This window comes from Melospiza melodia, unplaced genomic scaffold (genome assembly GCF_035770615.1).
Source record: "Melospiza melodia melodia isolate bMelMel2 unplaced genomic scaffold, bMelMel2.pri scaffold_18, whole genome shotgun sequence".
Taxonomy (NCBI): domain Eukaryota; kingdom Metazoa; phylum Chordata; class Aves; order Passeriformes; family Passerellidae; genus Melospiza; species Melospiza melodia.
This window is the reverse complement of record NW_026948525.1, coordinates 6,122,861-6,139,364: the sequence shown is the minus strand read 5'-3', so window position 1 is coordinate 6,139,364 and position 16,504 is coordinate 6,122,861.

The following is a 16,504-nucleotide window of genomic DNA, read 5'->3' as shown; positions in this document are numbered from 1 at the left end:
CCCCTTCTTCTTCCTGCCCTGTGGTTATTTTTTCCTGGTGTGTTTGCTGCTGTTGCACTGAAGGCAGAGCAGGCCTCCCAGCAGGGAGGTGGAGAATGGTGCACTTGTTGGAGGAGCTCTTTGCCACAGGAAGCATTTCCCTCCTGCAGCAGCAGCAGCAGCAGCAGCAGCAGGTACATCAGCAGATGCTGCAGCAGTGCCCCCATCAGAGGCCCTGTATTTCCCCCTGAAGCCCTCCTGTCACCCCTCCTTCCCTGAGATCCCTCCTCCCCAGGCTCCTCGCTGGCTTCCACCTTCAATTCCATCACTTCCAGACTTCCCAGGGGACCCAGGCACCTCATGGGAGGGCCACGCTGTGCCCTGTGTGTGACAGACACCCCTCCTGTCCTTGTGGCTCCCCTGCACGGGAGGGATGAGGTTTGGTGTGTGTTCAGCAGGCTCAGCTCTGGGCATGAGGCTGGGCCCCCTGGTGTGCCACCACCATCATCATCGTCACCTTGGCTGCCATGGAGGGTGGGTGGCAGTCACAGGGACCTGCTCTGGCACTGCCAGGCCCTGCCTGTCCCCACAGCCCTGCTTGTCCCAGGGGCTCGCCTGCCCCTCCTTCCCCCTTGCTGCAGGAGCTGCAGGAGAAGCCAAGTGGATTGGGCAGGCGGTGTGAGGAGAGAGCCCAGCCCAGCCTCCCCCACAGGGTGCCTCTGTTTGAATAGCAGCGTTCAGAGCACTCAGCACCCACTGATCAGCTGGGAGAACATAAATCCCAGTGCCACAGGAGAGCCCTGGCTCAGGGAAAAGGGCCAGTTGTGAGCGCCGTCCAGCCCAGTGTCCAAATGGAATGGTGCTTTCACATCTCTAATCAAGGGTTACTTAGTAGAGAGCCCCTTCCTTGTCAGGCTTTGTTCTCTGCTAGCTGTGGATTGAATCACAGGAGGAGGGATTGGATTCTGGCATCATTTTAAAAACGTTTTCATTCTATTTGCTGAGGGGAACAAATTACAGAGAAGACCTCTCAGCACTGTGACAAAAGAGTGGCTCTAAAACCCTTTTCAGCCTAACAAGTGTTTGAGCTGAAGGCTGATGGATGGTGCTTAAAGATGTGATTACTGCAGCAAGGTTGGCATTAAAAATCACTGGGTGCAAGAAAGTTCTCCCAAGGTTACTGTGGAGGTTGTCTCCCTGTAATCCTGGTGTGAGGAGCCCTTAACACCCTGAGTCCACCCAGTGAGCTCTGTGGCATCAGCCATGGGAGAGCAGCAGCACAGCAAGCACCAGTGGGTCACTTGTCTCTTGCTAAATGAGAAACTGCAACGGGATCAGCCCTTTTGGGGTGGCATCACTGTGGCAGGAGGGCTGGAACTGGATGATCTTTAAGGTCCCTTCACACCAAACCGTTCCACAATTCTTCCCTGTCCCTGTCCAAGTGGGGTTCAAGCAGAAAGCAGTGCTGCTGCTTTGGGACCTGTGAGGAGCCTGGGCAGGAGCACACCTGCTGTTGGGATGTACCAGAACAGGGTGGCTTTGGGGCTTTCTCAGAAATGCCTTTGCTGCCAGCAGCTGTGCTGGATGTTGAACAGGGGACAGATTCACCCTTGGCAAGCTTGAAAGCATTTCAGATGGCTTGTGTCCCTGCTCCAGTGCAGCACAGAACAAAATCAGATGTTGGAGAAGATGTCACACTTAGACATCACCATTCTGACAGGTCGATTTCCAGGATGTTTATTAACATAGCTTGGAATGTCACAGAAAGGTTTGTCAGATAAACTAGCCAACTGAAGTTCTTACATGAGACTTCCTTGGTTTTGTTGAGGTGCTTTGAACTCTTCATTCAATCTCTCAACAATTCATTCCCTTCAGGCCTTTCTGGAAGAGCCTCTGCAAGGTCTGTGGCTGGGGGATCAGGCCCTGCCTGCTCCCTGTGTGTCTGGGTGTGGAATCCTCTGAATCCCTCAGGGCAATCCCCAGGGCTGTGCGCTGGAAGAGTATGCTATAGAGTCTCCACCTAGGCTGAAAGGGAAAAATTCCCCATGGAGCCTTGCACAACACTATGAACCACCCCAGTTCCTTTCCCCATATGTCCCAAATTCTGGTAGTTTCTCCTTTCCCTGTTCCCTCATTGGCTGTGGTATCCCTGGTGCTGGCTCTGTGTCTCCCCTGTAGGGCAGTGCTCTTTGCCCTGCCCTTTGTGCCACCCCAGTGCCTTTGGACCATTGGCCACTGACCCCTAATTAACCCTGTGCACACCACATGGCCAGCTCTTTTGTCTCTGATTCCCCTTTGGCGGGCTGGAATAAGCCTTTGCTGGAATTTGTCATACAAAAGGCCCTTCTGCCTCTCGTGGCTGAACTGGCCATGGTGAGTGTGGTGTGTGGACTTGGCTGCTCTCCCTGAATGTTCACCCAAGCAGCTTTTCCAAGGAGATGCTTATTGGGAAATAGGCAGCAGCATCCACCATCCAAACCCCTGTGTTGCTCCATCTGGGTGCCCTGGGAGGCAGAAGGAAGCAGCAGTGTCAATTGTTTGCTCATGCTGTAAGGACAGAACTCCTCTCTTAGGGTTTCCTCTGCAATCCCAGGAAGAGAAGGACATCTCTGTCCTTGTTAGCCCTCTGGGCAATGATCAGACAGAACAGTGCTGAAACCAGGCTGGCAGCACCAGGGCTGGTCGCTCGCAGGCAGAGGCAGCCCAGCTCCTCCAGCCCGAGCTGGGCAGTGCCTGGGAGAGGTGGCACCATGGCACTGGGCATGGTGCATCACCCCAGGGGTTCCTGTTGCATCCCATCCCCTGCAGAGCCCCTGCTGTCCCTGGTTACCTGAGCAGTGGAGAGGCAGTGCCCAGGCTGGTGCTGCTCTGAGGAGATGCTGCACTCAGCAGGCAGCTCTGGCTCCCCAGCAGTACCGTGGGAGGAGGAGCTGCCCAGGGAGTGCATTTGTAAAGCATTTCTTCCCCAGGAAGAGGAGTTTGTCACAGGAGTTTGTACTTGGGATGTGCACACAGGTGTCTGAGCTTCCTCCCTGCCTGAGGTGGGGAATGCTGGGGGTGCTGGGGCAGCTGCTGGGGGAGCTTCCAGGCCTGGTGCTGTGAAACCTCTCCACCAGCTATCAGGAGGAGGTGACACAGAGCATATTAATGACATTTTCCAGTGGCACTTAATTGGGAGGAGCAGTAAAAGCCAGACAGTGAACTAATGCAAAAGGCTGAGTGAAGAAGGGACAGAAAGAAATGAGATTCAAGTTCTGGGCCTCTTCTTCCCATCAGTAATCCATCTCATTCTTACCTGTGTCTGTTACATGTCTTCCTTTTGCATGTGTAAAAATGTTCTGTTTTGAAGTAACAAACAATCTGGAGAGTGGTAGACTTGCCTTTGTAGGAAAGAAGGGAAAGAAAAACTGAGGCTTTGCTGGTTCCTTGCTCAGCAGCTCTTACCAGAGTCTGGGGTCAGGGTGTGAGCTGAGCCCCCAGACTGGCTCTGGCTCCTCTGCTTCCCTCTGAGCACGCTGGTGTGGGACATCCCATCCACCCAGGCACAGTTGGAGTCAGGCACAGTGTCCTCTGTGTGCCACCAGCACGGGATGCCCCAGCCTCAGCCGGGTCCCCAGCCCTGGCACTGGTGGCTCCTGGAGATGGGGACGCAGCTCTGGGGAGCTCTGCTGTTCGCTGGGATTTGTCTCCTGGTGGTTTTTAATCATTATTTTATTAAGGGAGAAGGTGTGGTGCCATCAGATAACTTATTATGGATGCTCTGGCAGTGTGATTATTTCAGTACTGCAGCACTGCTGGTGTGTTTTGCTGAAACATTCACATGTTGATTCCAAGTTCCTTTGTTGCCTGTACTAGAAAGAAAGTCCCTTTTCCCTCACTCCCTGCGTGGAGAGAAACAAAGAGTAAAGGAAGATAGATGTTATCTGAGGCTTGCTCACACACAGAGGTAATTTTTGAGAGCTGCAGAGCCACTTACCGACTCATAACTGGGGTTTGTTTTCAAACCCTTGATAGATTTTTGAATTCTCTCACAATGGCAAACACAGATGCTCACTTGGGGACAAGCCAGGAATCTGCCTCAGTGAGCTGGATCACCTTTGTTCTGCTTGCTCCAGCCTTCCCGGGGACATTCCTGTGCCAAGGGGGCAGGGTGGTGCTGCAGGGGGAGAGTCTCCTGTCCCTCTTGGGCTCCTCTTGATGGGCAGTCAGTGGCTGTCAGCTTTGTCCAAGGGGTGGGGATGGGATGGGATGGGATGGGATGGGATGGGATGGGATGGGATGGGATGGGATGGGATGGGGTGGGATGGGATGGGGTGGGGTGGGGTGGGGTGGGGTGGGATGGGATGGGATGGGATGGGGTGGGATGGGAAGCCACTCTCAGGAGTGCAGTGAGTTACTGCACAGCCTTGGTGGGAGGTTTTCAGGTCAGTGTGTGATGTACAACTTGCCAGCCTGTAGCTGTGCAGTGAGCTGGGGCTCAGCCCTGTCCCCATGCTGGAACACAAACCCACCTGTGGAATGTGGAATGATGTGCTGGAAAGGAGCCCAGGATGAGACCTTTCTCCTTTAGTGAGGGAACACAAATGGTCATTTGGTTGCTCTAGAAGAAGAGAGATGGGGTTCTTTGGTTATCACTGCGTGCTGCATATTCCACCAGCAGCCCTCTGCTTTTACTAATGTGGTGCACAACGTGCCTGATCCTCCCTCAGTTGTGAGCCTGGTGGAAGCATGTCCTGTTTTCCATTTGTTTATTAATTTATAATCTTGTTTTTAGCCTCTGCAAAGCTTGATATTGGTATAGAGCCTGGGAAATGTGCACAGAGCAGAGTAACAGATAGTTGTGATTTGGTTACAAGGCAATAATTTAAGTGGACAGGTTTAGCTGATAACATAAAGCACATGAGAGAAATCGCTTTGGTTTATAAATGTCAGCTGAGCCCCTGTGAGGGAGCTGCTGCCTGGTGCTGCTGCTCCAGCCAATATATTATAAGGAGATATAAACAGATGTCTGAAAAAACCTGGCTGACCGAGATTAAAAGAATGGGGCTATAAATTAAAGTCTTCCTCGGCGTCTCTTTAAGCATCTTTATGGACAGAGTGCATCCAAATGGAGGAGTGCCAGTGCTCAGAGGGACCTCCAGGTGCTTTGGGCTGCAGAGGCAGCACCCAGGGGTGGGGACAGCTTGTGGGGACAGCAGTGTGCGTCAGAGCTGGCATGGGAGACCAAAGCCTGTCCTGGTGCTTCTGCAGCTGATAAAGGGATTAAAGCAGGAACAGGAATAACACCATCCCTGCAGCGTCGCTAAAGGATCAGTGTCTCCTGTTTGGAAAATAAACACTGTCGCTCTGCTTTGACATTTATTCCCAATAAAGGCCTTGTCATTTGTGCAGTGACAAGGGTTTCATCCTCTGGGAGTACTTTTCCCGTTGGACACTGTCTTTTTGGCTGTGAGGCAGCTGAGTGACTGAGGAGCAGGTGGGAGGCACGTCCCCAGCAGCGGCATTGGGAGCTCTGCTCACACCCTGGGGCTTTCTCCTGATCCATCATCCCAAGGCAATGCAATAACACCTATTCCAACTGAGAGCAGGTTCAGACTGGATATTGGGGAGGAATTCTTCCCTGTGAGGGTGGGCAGGCCCTGGCACAGGGTGCCCAGAGCAGCTGGGGCTGCCCCTGGATCCCTGGCAGTGCCCAAGGCCAGGCTGGACATTGGGACAGTGGGAGGTGTCCCTGCCATGGCAGGGGATGGCACTGGATGAGCTTTAAGGTTCCTTTCCACCCAAGCCATTCTGTGACTCTGTGATCTTATTTTTAATTGATTTTAATTTATTTTAGTTGTGGTTAAAAAAATCCCAAGAGTGGGATATTTTTTAATTGGTAAGGGTTCCAACCCAATTGTGGGAGCAGGAGTTTGCTGCTTCCCCCTCCACAGCTGGAACCCTTCTGGCAGGTTTGTGGAGGGGATTTCACTGCTATTTCTGCTCACTGGGTAGTTGATTTAAAGCTGGAAAATTAACTAGAATGGAAACTCTTCTTTCCCTTTATGAGGAGCAAGGGATGAGGTCTGGCAGCTGTTGGATTTGCAGCTCTCAGGGAAGAGGGACTATTCAGTAACACATCTATGCAGTGCCTACCTGTGGATACACATATTTTATTTGTCTGAGGTGTCAAGGAGAAAAAATGTTACGAAATGGCTTAAATGAAAGCGTGGTTTTGTATTTTTTCAATTGAGTTTCATTTCTCAAATGCAACTTAATGCAAACAATAAGTAAGAAATTAATTTCTCTTGGGAAAAATCTATTAACCGAATGGTTCTGTTTTAGCAGCATGTGAAGCTGTGTAATTGCTTACACATGTATTGCTCCAGTGTGTGCTCCCAGTTGTTGAATAGTATCAAATTATAGGAATCAAAGAGAATCAACTATTTTTAAGGGAAATGTCTAGAAGCTACATACTGAAACATGATTAAAATTCAGTATTTCCAGCTTACTAATCTAAATCAGCAATTTTAATCACATTATTCAAGCCAACCCACTCTCAAACACACTTTTGACTTCAAAATACCCCAAACTAAAGAAGACAGAAGACCTTCCTTGAGCAGCTGTAACATTTTTATGTGTCAGTGTCCATCTTTTTGTTGAAAACAGAGATGTTTTTCATGGTTTCTTTATTAAAGCAGCACATTTGTCCTGTTGTGCCATGAGCCTGAGTCGCTGTGCTGGGTGGGGAGGGGAAATCTCTGGAGCACCAAGAGCTGCTTAAACACATCAAGGCTGTGAGTTTTGCTCTGGGGTTTGGATGCTCCTGGGTAAATCCCATTTAGTGTGCAAAGGAGGAGCAGGAAGGGTTTGTGCCTTGGCTGATGCAGCCTCGGGGATTTGGCTGTGCTGGGGGTGCAGCTCATGAGCACCAGGCCTGGGTTTGGTTTTGTTTTCTGCTTGCTGATTAGACAGATGAGTAATGCCATGGTTGACTCTCACAATTAAAAAGAAAATGTTCAGAGAAGTTTTATAGTTATGTTTTACCCCCTTGTGTTGTTATCAGGGATGCCCTGGGTTTGGGACATTCAGGAGGGTCACTCGTTCCTGTGGCAGCACCTGAGCCCCACTCACGGTGTCGGGAAGGGATCTCCACCCCTGGGCAGGGAAGGAGGAGTCGATGGACAGAACTTTAGGGGGGCTAAAGGGTTAAAAGGTGAAACCTCCCTGGTGTGGGTGAGCACATGGTGGGGAAAATCCTCTGCTCCCAGCGCTTTTCTCTATTCCATCTGCTGTTGTATTTCTGATAAGGTTTTAATAAACCTTTTAAATTTTTTGGAAGTGAGTAGCATTTCTCACACTGAGAACAGAAACAGGAGGGCTGGGCCCCCCAGCCCCCCACCCTTCTAGAGCCTGCTCCTGTGCTTTCCCTTTGGGTGATTCCCTCGATGGGATTCCATCCACCTCCTTCCCCTCCCTGGCAGGCTGCTGTGGCTGGATGCAGCTGGGGCTGTGCTGTGCTCCCTGTCAGGGGCCATTCCCGGCTGTGTGACAGCCCAGAGCTGCCACAGTCACTGCTGGGGCTGTGACCTGGCCTGCCCAGCGCTGGTGGCACGGTCAGGAACACTTTGGGCTTTGGGGGGAGGCAGCCAGCTGGGCCCTGGCTGTGTCTGCGGAGGAGGGGATCGTCCTCCCGCCTCCCGTTCAGCCCGCGATGGCATTTCATCCTTAAGAGCCTGGCCTGGAAGGGACCTCACAGCTCACCTTGTTCCACCTCCCTGCCTGGGCAGGGACGTCTCCCACTAGAGCAGGTCAGCATTGGCTGTGTTTTCCTTGCTGGCAGAGCCCTGTCCTGGTGTTGCCCGAGCCAGGGACAGGAGATGTGATGTTGGCCTTTTCATGGAGATCCTACAAACTCCTTTCTGACCAGCACTCCACCGCCAGCAAGGGGCACACATTGGTGAGGGCACCAAATTCCTGCAGAGCCCGATCTCTCAGCGTGGGAGGATGCTCCCATAGATAGACAGAGATTAAAGGTCCTGTGTATCACAAATTTGAGGAGCAGGAGAAGGTTGGGATCTGTCCATGGAAAGCATTCCAAGTGTGGAGGAGGAACATGTAGCCTATCCTCCTCTAAAACGGGGAGATAATCACACCTGTCCTCTCACATATGCAACCAATGCAGCTTCCAGTGGACAGGACTGATGGGGAGAAATAGAGTCTACCAGAAATACAAACCTTGTTTTAATAGGAAATCCTCCAAAATGGATTTTCCTGCATTTTCTAAAAGCATTTATACCTATTGGATGACTACAGGCTTTGAAATGTTTCTGTCTGAATTGTGACAAACATCCCAGTCTTACACAGGAGGGACCAGGTCCTTTGATCAGGGAAATGTCTCTTTGGTCTTGAACAGGGAGGGATCAATCCAGTTGTTCCCAAGACCAGAGCTTTTTGTCTGTGAGTACATGTACTTATTCTACAAAATAATTACCCTTGCCTTCACTTCCCTTTGGTAGGAGATGCTCCCTGTCTCCTGCAAGCTGTTACTCTATCCCAGGTATCTTTTTAGGTAAAAGGAAGAGAGAAAGGAAAGGCTGAATAAGAAATCCTCCTCAGAAGGGGGAAGATGAGCAGATTTGGTCTGTCTGTCCATCTGTGAGCAGCTCTGTGGCTGTTCACCTGCGTCCTTGCTGTCCTGGGCAGGCAGAATTCCTGCATTAGGAGAAGAAGAAATGCCATCAAGAGGTAGCAACAAAATATTGCCTCCCTTGACCCCAGTGCTGGGCTGGCCATTGAGATGTGTTTGTGGTGAAAACCACTCTGAATTTCGTATCTTTTCTGCATTTAAAACTGAAGCTTAATGTATTCTGTGTATTTTTGTGGGCAGATAGTAGTGATCATAAATTCCTTTTAATACAGTATTTCTACACCAGCACAGCCTTGATGTGCAGCGTACCTGGCTGTACTCTGTGGGATGCTTTGATTTCCCTTTGGCAGCTGCATTTTATTCTGTCTGCCCTAATCAGACACAATTCCCTTTTCTCCATGTAGCCTCCAAATCCACTCCTGGTGTGGAGTTTTAGTGCTCTGCTAGGACCTGGGCTAGAAGGGAAGGAATCAGTGTCTGCTGGGCTCAGGGTTCCACCTCCACTGTGGATCAGAGCCAGCCTGGCAGCGGAGGGACACCTTGGGTGGCTCAGGGTGGCAATTCTGGGAGGGAAAAGCAGCACTTCAGGGGTGCTGCTGCATGGGAGGAGGTTAGTGGTAGATATCCCACTCCTCACTGTATGGGATGGGGAGGAGCTGCTCCCAAGGAGGAGCACATGTCTCCAGTTCCCAGTTCCTCCCCAGGCTGGAGCAGTGCAGTGCTCTGAAATAACGTGACCTTTGCTTGCAGGTCAGGCTGTTCCTGCAGAGTCACACGTGCGGCTGAACCTGCAGAGAGGAGAGAGAGAAGCCAAACTCCCGGACAGAGAATATGGGGAAGGTGACACGAGAGAAGAGAGAAGAAGAAAAAGGTACAGATATACAAGGCTTTGGGTTGGGAGGGCTTTGGGATTCATGCCTTTTATTAGAGGCCAGGTTCCCTGGTACACTCAATTCCTGCATCTTCCAGAGACTTCATTGCTGGGTGAGGAGCTCAGCAGTGCTGAAAGCAGAGGCCTGTCCTTTGTGTTCCATTTGGGATGGCAGTGGAAGTGCCCTGAGTACACTTTCAGAGCACTTCATGGCTTCTCATGCCACGACATCAAAACAGCTTCCAGACAGCCTGTGGAGTTCTGGCAAAGTCTTTGGGTTGTCCTTGATTTGCTGTGTTTGGAGTGTGATGGTTCTTTCTGCGCTTTTTAGGCCGGGCTACTTCCAGGAGTCTGTCTTTTGGAATTTATCTGCTGCAATCTAAAAACCTTTCTCCCGTACAGCGGTGATGACATCTTGTACTGCAACATGCAAAATTATTTGAGCTTCTGCTCAAACTAATGTTGCCTTAGCTAGGCTGGCATAATGGTGTAAGGATATCCTAATGGTTCATGCCTCGGCCATTTGTGCAATGGTAGGTTTTGGGGAAAGTGACAGGAGGGATGACAGAAAGAGGAAAAAGAAACATGCAGGTCATTGGGTTAGATAGCCGGTGGAATTTATGCCATTAATTGGAGTCCAGAATCTCTGGAGCACATAATTCCTGCCTCTTCCTGAGATTTCATTGCTGGGTGAGGAGCTCAGCAGTGCTGAAAGCTGAGGCCTGTCCATTGTGATCCCTTTGAGATGGCAGTGGAAGTGCCCTGAGTGCACAATCAGAGGCAACTTCATGGTTTCTCATGCCACGACACCAATACTAAATGTGCAAGGTGGCTTCCTTGAATGACATTTAGTCCTTTGAAATATCTGCAGGCAGTGGTCTAAAACTGCTTTCTGAGCCTGCTCCTTAGGATCATCTGTGAGGGGCTGAGGGCTGGCCTGAGCCCGGTGCTGTGTCCCACTGGGAGCAGCCGCACAGGCTCACGTGCAGGGCAGGCCCTGCCAGAGGCCCTGGAGATCTCACCTGCCCTGCAGCCACCATTGTCAAGGTGCTGTAAACATCAGCTGGTGCTGACTTTCCCCTTGGACACCTTGGTTTAGTCACTATGGGGAATTTCTTTCCTGAAGCCCGTGGGGTTTCCTGCTGGCAGCTGTGATGGGGATGCTCGGGGAGTGGGGGGCTTTGGGGGCAGCTGCCCGGGCAGGGGCTGAGCTCGGGGCCCTGTTGGGCCCATGGCCCCCAGCAGCAGCAGCAGCAGCCGCCCCAGGGCCCAAAGCCCCGTGGCCCCTGGCCAGCACAGACTGCCCTGTCCCTGCAGCTGTCACCCGAGTGGGGCCCAGGGGCCAGTGGCCGCTGGCAGCAGCAGGAATGCGGGCAGGGTGAGGATGCCCTGGCCTGGCTTTTGTCTCTGGAACAATGCGGGCTCAGGGCAGTGCAGAGCAGGCTGGGAAGCCGAGCCCAGGGCCTTTGGAGGCTCCAAGGCTTAAAGATCAGCCCCTGCAGCAACCCAGATGCAGGTGGCCCAGTTGCCAAGGCTGTGGTGGCCTTGAGAGCGTGCAGGTGGATTTTGGATGGCTGTGGCCTGCTTGTGGCTCTGGGCCCAGGAGTCCCTGTGGCTGCAGCAGGAAGGGTGGCTGAAGGTTTGCTGCCTGCTTTGGTGGCATGGCTGCAGGGGCCAGTGCTGTGAGAGCCCCCTGTGTGAGAGCTGGTGAGAGCTGAGCCCTTGGGGACAGCGCTGTGCCCCAGGCCAGGAAGAGCAGCAGTGCCCAGTGCCAGGAGTGGTGTCAGTGGGAGCCCCTGTGCACAGGGACCCCCAGCCCTGGGATGGCCGTGCCAGCACCCCCAGGGACCTCCATCCCTGGGAGCGCGGAACAAGTAGAACCCACAAGTGTGCAAAGGCTGCCCGTGCTCAAAGGAATGACCAAGAGAAGTCAGGTTTGAAAAAGAAACAGGATTTATTTGCCGAAGATCGGCAAATCTCAGATTTTCAGAACATGTGTCATTATAACAATTGTTATAACAACAACAACAACAATGTACAGTACATATTTACATGGGATCCGATGGGCTAACAATCTTCAAAACGTATTTACAGAAATCTTCTAATGTGGTCAACATATTTACAGGAACTTCTAAACTTTCAAACGTATTTACAAAGGTATTGGATCTGTGCCATCTTGAGCATGAGCCCTGGAAGAAAGGAAGCAGCAGAGCTGGACTCAGCTGCCAGCACTGGGCCCAGAAGGGCTGGCAGCTGGGCCCCAGGGGCTGGGCCGGGGCTGGCAGGGCTGGCGTGGCCCCAGGCAAGCGCAGGGCAGGCCGGGGCTGGTGCTTGTGGCAGACAAATCCAGGCCCCCTGCGGGCACCGTGTCCCTGAGCGGGGCCATCAGCCCAGCCCCAACCTGGCATCAGGGGACCCAGTGTGTGTGCGGGCAGGGCGTGGGAAGCATCTGCCTGTCTTACCTGTGGGGCTCCATCTTCATCCAAGGACCATGGGCTCCTCCTCGTTCTCATCGACTTCCATCTCTTCGGTGTCATCCTCCGCATCCACTTCCATCTCCTCCACAGTGTCTCTCTCAATCTGCAAGGGGCAGCACAATCTCCCAGTGGGCTTCCTGTCCCACACCATCCATTCCCACATGGCTGCAGCCTGCCCAAGCTGGGTGCCCCCTGCCTGGCATGGCACTGTACCTCCATTGGCACAGAAGAGCACATCCTGCTGGGATTGGCGCTCCAGATCAGGCGGCAGGGATAGCCCAGGCAGCAGCAGCACCTCCGCGCTGAGGGTCAGAGTGCAGAGCGAGTGGCAACTGACCTTTGGCAGCCGGTGAAGTGTCTGCTGTGCTCGTTTCTGGGTCCTGGACGTTCCACCTGGAACCCTCTGTGAGCTGTGATGTCACTGAAGTTTCAGGGGCGCTGCGCAGGGGGAGGTGGGGATGGCAGAATGATCAAATCCTTGAATGGTTTTGCTTGGATGGGACCCTAAAGATGATGTGGCTCCAAGCTGAGCAAGCTCCCAGCATAGCAGGTGTCTGCGGCCCCTGTCCAACCTGGCCTTGGATGTTGCTGGGGATGGGGCATCCACAGCCTCTGTGCACTGGCCCCTGTGTCAGGGACAAGCACCCTGATAGTAAAGAACTTCTTCCCATTATCTAATCCTTTCCGCCTCTTGCAGTTTGATCCCATTTTTCCTTGTCCTGTCTCTTAATTTCTTGACAAAATGTGCTCCTCCCCTTCCCTGTGTTTCAGGCTGTTCCTCTGGGGTCACACGTGTGGCTGGACCTGCAGACAGCAGAGAGAGAAGCCAAATTCCCAGTCAGAAAAAATGGGAAAAATGGCATGAGGACAGAGAGGATAAGGAAAAAGTAGAGACATGCATGTCTTTTCTTTGGTGAGTTGCAGGATTCGTGCCTTTTATTAGAGGCCAGGATCTCTGCTGCACTCAGTCCCTGCATTGCAGCCTGCCCACAGCAACATCTGTGTGTGACCTGCACACGCAGAGCTGGGAGCACGCTTGCTTAAACTGCTGGTGAACGAGGCGAGTGAGGGATCTTTGTGTGGAACTGCAAAGACATCCGTGGATTGCCCTGAAGAGGGTCCAGAACGGAGACAAAATGGGGCTTGGCACTCAGAGGGAAAATCGGGGGGAAAAGCCGGGGAGCAGTGGAAAGAGCCAGGACTGAAAGGGTACAGGAGAGGCGAGGACATTCTAGGGGAAATACATATAAGGAAAATACAGCAGTTGAACCGGGTGATACCAATAAAATGCCATGAGCCTGCAAATGCCCATGGGTGACACCATTGCATTCAGAGCAGTGTCTCTCTTTTACTTTGGTCACTTTGCCCTGAGGTATTACAGTTCCAGTGGTTGGCCCCTGGGCCCTCACATCTCCCCCTTTTTGTTATATATAAAAAAGGCTTCTGCTATCGAGTTTTGCAGGCATTTAGCAAAAAAAGGACAAAACAACCAACACAATGAATACAAAAACAAAGCCCACACAACAGTCTTATCTAAAGATGAAAGCCAGCCTCGCAAACCCCTGTGTTTGGAAAGTCTAATGAACCAGTCGTTGTTGCCTTCTATCTGGATCTTGTTTCCTTGATCTTTTAGCAGCTGGATGCCCTGGTATACTGACTCCCTATGTGACAGCAGGTTGAAAAAACACATGCCTTCAAATGCCTGACAAGCATGGCCATGGACAAGAAATTGTGGCTTGTCTGTGGAAGTGCCCAGCTGAAGGCATATGGCTCAGTGAGGAGCATCCAGATTCCTGCTGCAGCAGCAACCAATGGCAGCATCCTCTGACTTTGTTAATTTAGTATCTGGAGGCTTGGGTGTCCTTAAAGTAAACAGATGAAGAGATTAGAAGGTGGAACTTAAATTGTGGTCCCACTAAACTTTCTCTACTGTAAGGCAAGGGTGTGAACACAGCTTATTAGAAGAACCATATATCAATGCTAAAATATAATTTTTACAAATGTTAAGTCATATGTCCTGGTTAATGATGTCTGAGCCATCTTGGTCTTGGTGTGTGTGGTCGGCGCTGCTTAGGAGATCTTCTGTCCTTCTCCTTGTTCTTTCCCAGGCTGCTGCAGGCTCTCTTAGGCTTCCATTCTGTTCTTCTGATGGTGGCTCTGGTGTTTGCCTCGCGGTTCCCAGAAACAGTTTTATGTATTTTGCTGGGATCCATCTTGCCAGTGTTTCTGTAGAGACAAGGGCATCTTCTCTTCCCCAAGTAATCAATTGGAAGGTGCCGATAATTTGTTTAGATTCAGGTTCTTTGATCAACACAGGTGGCTGTTCTTTTAATTGGGCTGCAGCTGAATTAGTAAACTGCCTGATGACTGGGGGAGTTGTCTCCATAAATGAGTTGTTCTAAAAGTTGAATACGTAAAAGGCCTTGGCCAGTGTCTCAATGGGAGATAATATCTGGACTCCCCCTCTCAGTTGATCAAGGGTCATTTTGATGGCTCAGTGGGCCCTCTCAGCTTTGGACTGTCCTGTGCTGGAGTGTGGTATTCCTGTGACATGTTTTATACCCCAGTGGTGAGAAACTTGTTGGAATCAGTGCAAGGTATAAGCAAGAGCTTTATCAGTTTTAAGTTCCCGTGGATATGCTTAGGTGGAAAAACTTAAAAATTAATGTTTATAGTGTCTTTGATTTTTCACCAGCATGGGCAGAGGCAAAAATCCCAGTGGAAAAGATTTTGATTGAGACGCGGATGTATTTTAGTCATCCAGAAGGGGCTTAGTGTGTGATGTCTGATTGCCAGATGTGGAGACTCTCTAGTGCTCTTGGATTGACTGCGGCTCTGACAGAAGCAAGGCCATGTTCCTGACAATTTGGGCAGGTGGCTACAATGGATCTTGCCGGGTCTCGGGTAATTTTGAACATCCTGAGCAGCGCAGGAATGTTTTGATGGTTGAATTGGTGGCTGATCCTTGCCTGTCCAAAATCTATCTAAGGCATATTGCAGTGGTTCAGATGTTTGAAGTAGGCAATTGAGGTGCTCTTGAGTGAGAAGTAAGTAAATATTCACAAGGTCCGTTTCTGCAAGGGAGCACGGACATTTCTAGCTTTCCTTTTAGTTGTGCAATAACTTTCTGTTGGGTTGTTATCATTTTAGTAGGTTGGTGTCATCTGAAAACCCTATCAATTATTATCAGGGCATCTGAGATAGTTGAGTCCCACTGAAACAATAATGTATGGAATTTTGGACTTACACCAAGGATTGCCAGGGAGAAAGGAAATTAGAGTGGTATCTGTGTGCCTGTTTAGTTTGAATCACCCAGGATACCTTTTGTACAGCTGCTTCTTCCTCTGGTGTCAGTGATCACGGGAATCGAGTCCTTCACTGCCTTTAAGGAGCAGGAACAGTGTCACGAGATCTTCTGTGGAGATTCCCAGCAGTGAACGTACCCAACTGATGCTTCCACAGAGCTGGTGGAGTTCTGGCAGAGTCTTTGGGTTGCCCTTGATGTGCAGTGTTTAGCCTGTGATGGTTCTCTCTGTGCTTTTTAGGCCGAGGAACTTCCAGGGGTCTGTCTTTTGGACTTTATCTGCTGCAATCTCAAAACCTTTCTCCTGTACCACAGTGATGACATCCTGTACTGCAACATCCAAAATGATTTGAGCTTCTGCACAAACTAATGTATCACCCATGCAATAAAAATAATAACGTTAGTATGTTTTTTCCACAAGAGCGAGGGAATTTGGGCTCCAAGCCCTTGACAAATAGTTGGGCTCTGCTTCATTCTTTGAGGCATTATGGTCCACTGGTACTTCTGTAAAGGTGCTGTCGATTTGGGGACGGAAAAAGCAAACAAGGGGCTTTCATTGGGTGCAAGGAGAAGTCAAAAAAGCAGTCATTTAGATCTGTAACAACCATCTGCCAAACTCGCCGTAACATGGAGGCTGAGGGCAGGCTGGTCTGGAGGGCACCCATGTCCTCAATGACTTCATTGATTTTCCTGAGGTCCTGCAGGAGCCGCCTCTTGTCTTTGCCAGGCTTTTGTATGTCAAGGACAGACGCATTGCAGGGGCTAGTAGATGGTACAATGTGGCCCACAGACAGCTGCTGCTGCACGAGGGACTGCAGGGCCTTTAACTTTCTGCCTGGGAGTACCCTCTGATCCACCCATATGGGGTCATTGATCTTCCAGGTTGACCAAAGTGTGGCGTGCTGCTCAGTTGCTCCATCTAGAGATCCTGAGGAGTTGATAGGATCTTTCCGTGGTTTGAGAGGAAGTAAGTTTTCTGGGATGCTGTCGTCACACCAATAGGTTTTCAGATTTTAATATTGGCACCTGGTTTGGCCACTGGGGACATTGCCACACTTTTGAGAACACAGGGGTTCAAAAGCAGAGCACGCCCCGGGGGAAGCTCTTTTGGGTTTCTGGTGGGAAAGAGTTCGGATCTCTCCCCTGTCCCAGCTGCTGGCTGGGCAGGGGGAGGGTAAAAGCCATGCGGCCGGGAGAGGTAGGCCTGGCCCCGAGTGTGGAGGGGTTAAAGAGAGAGAAGCACC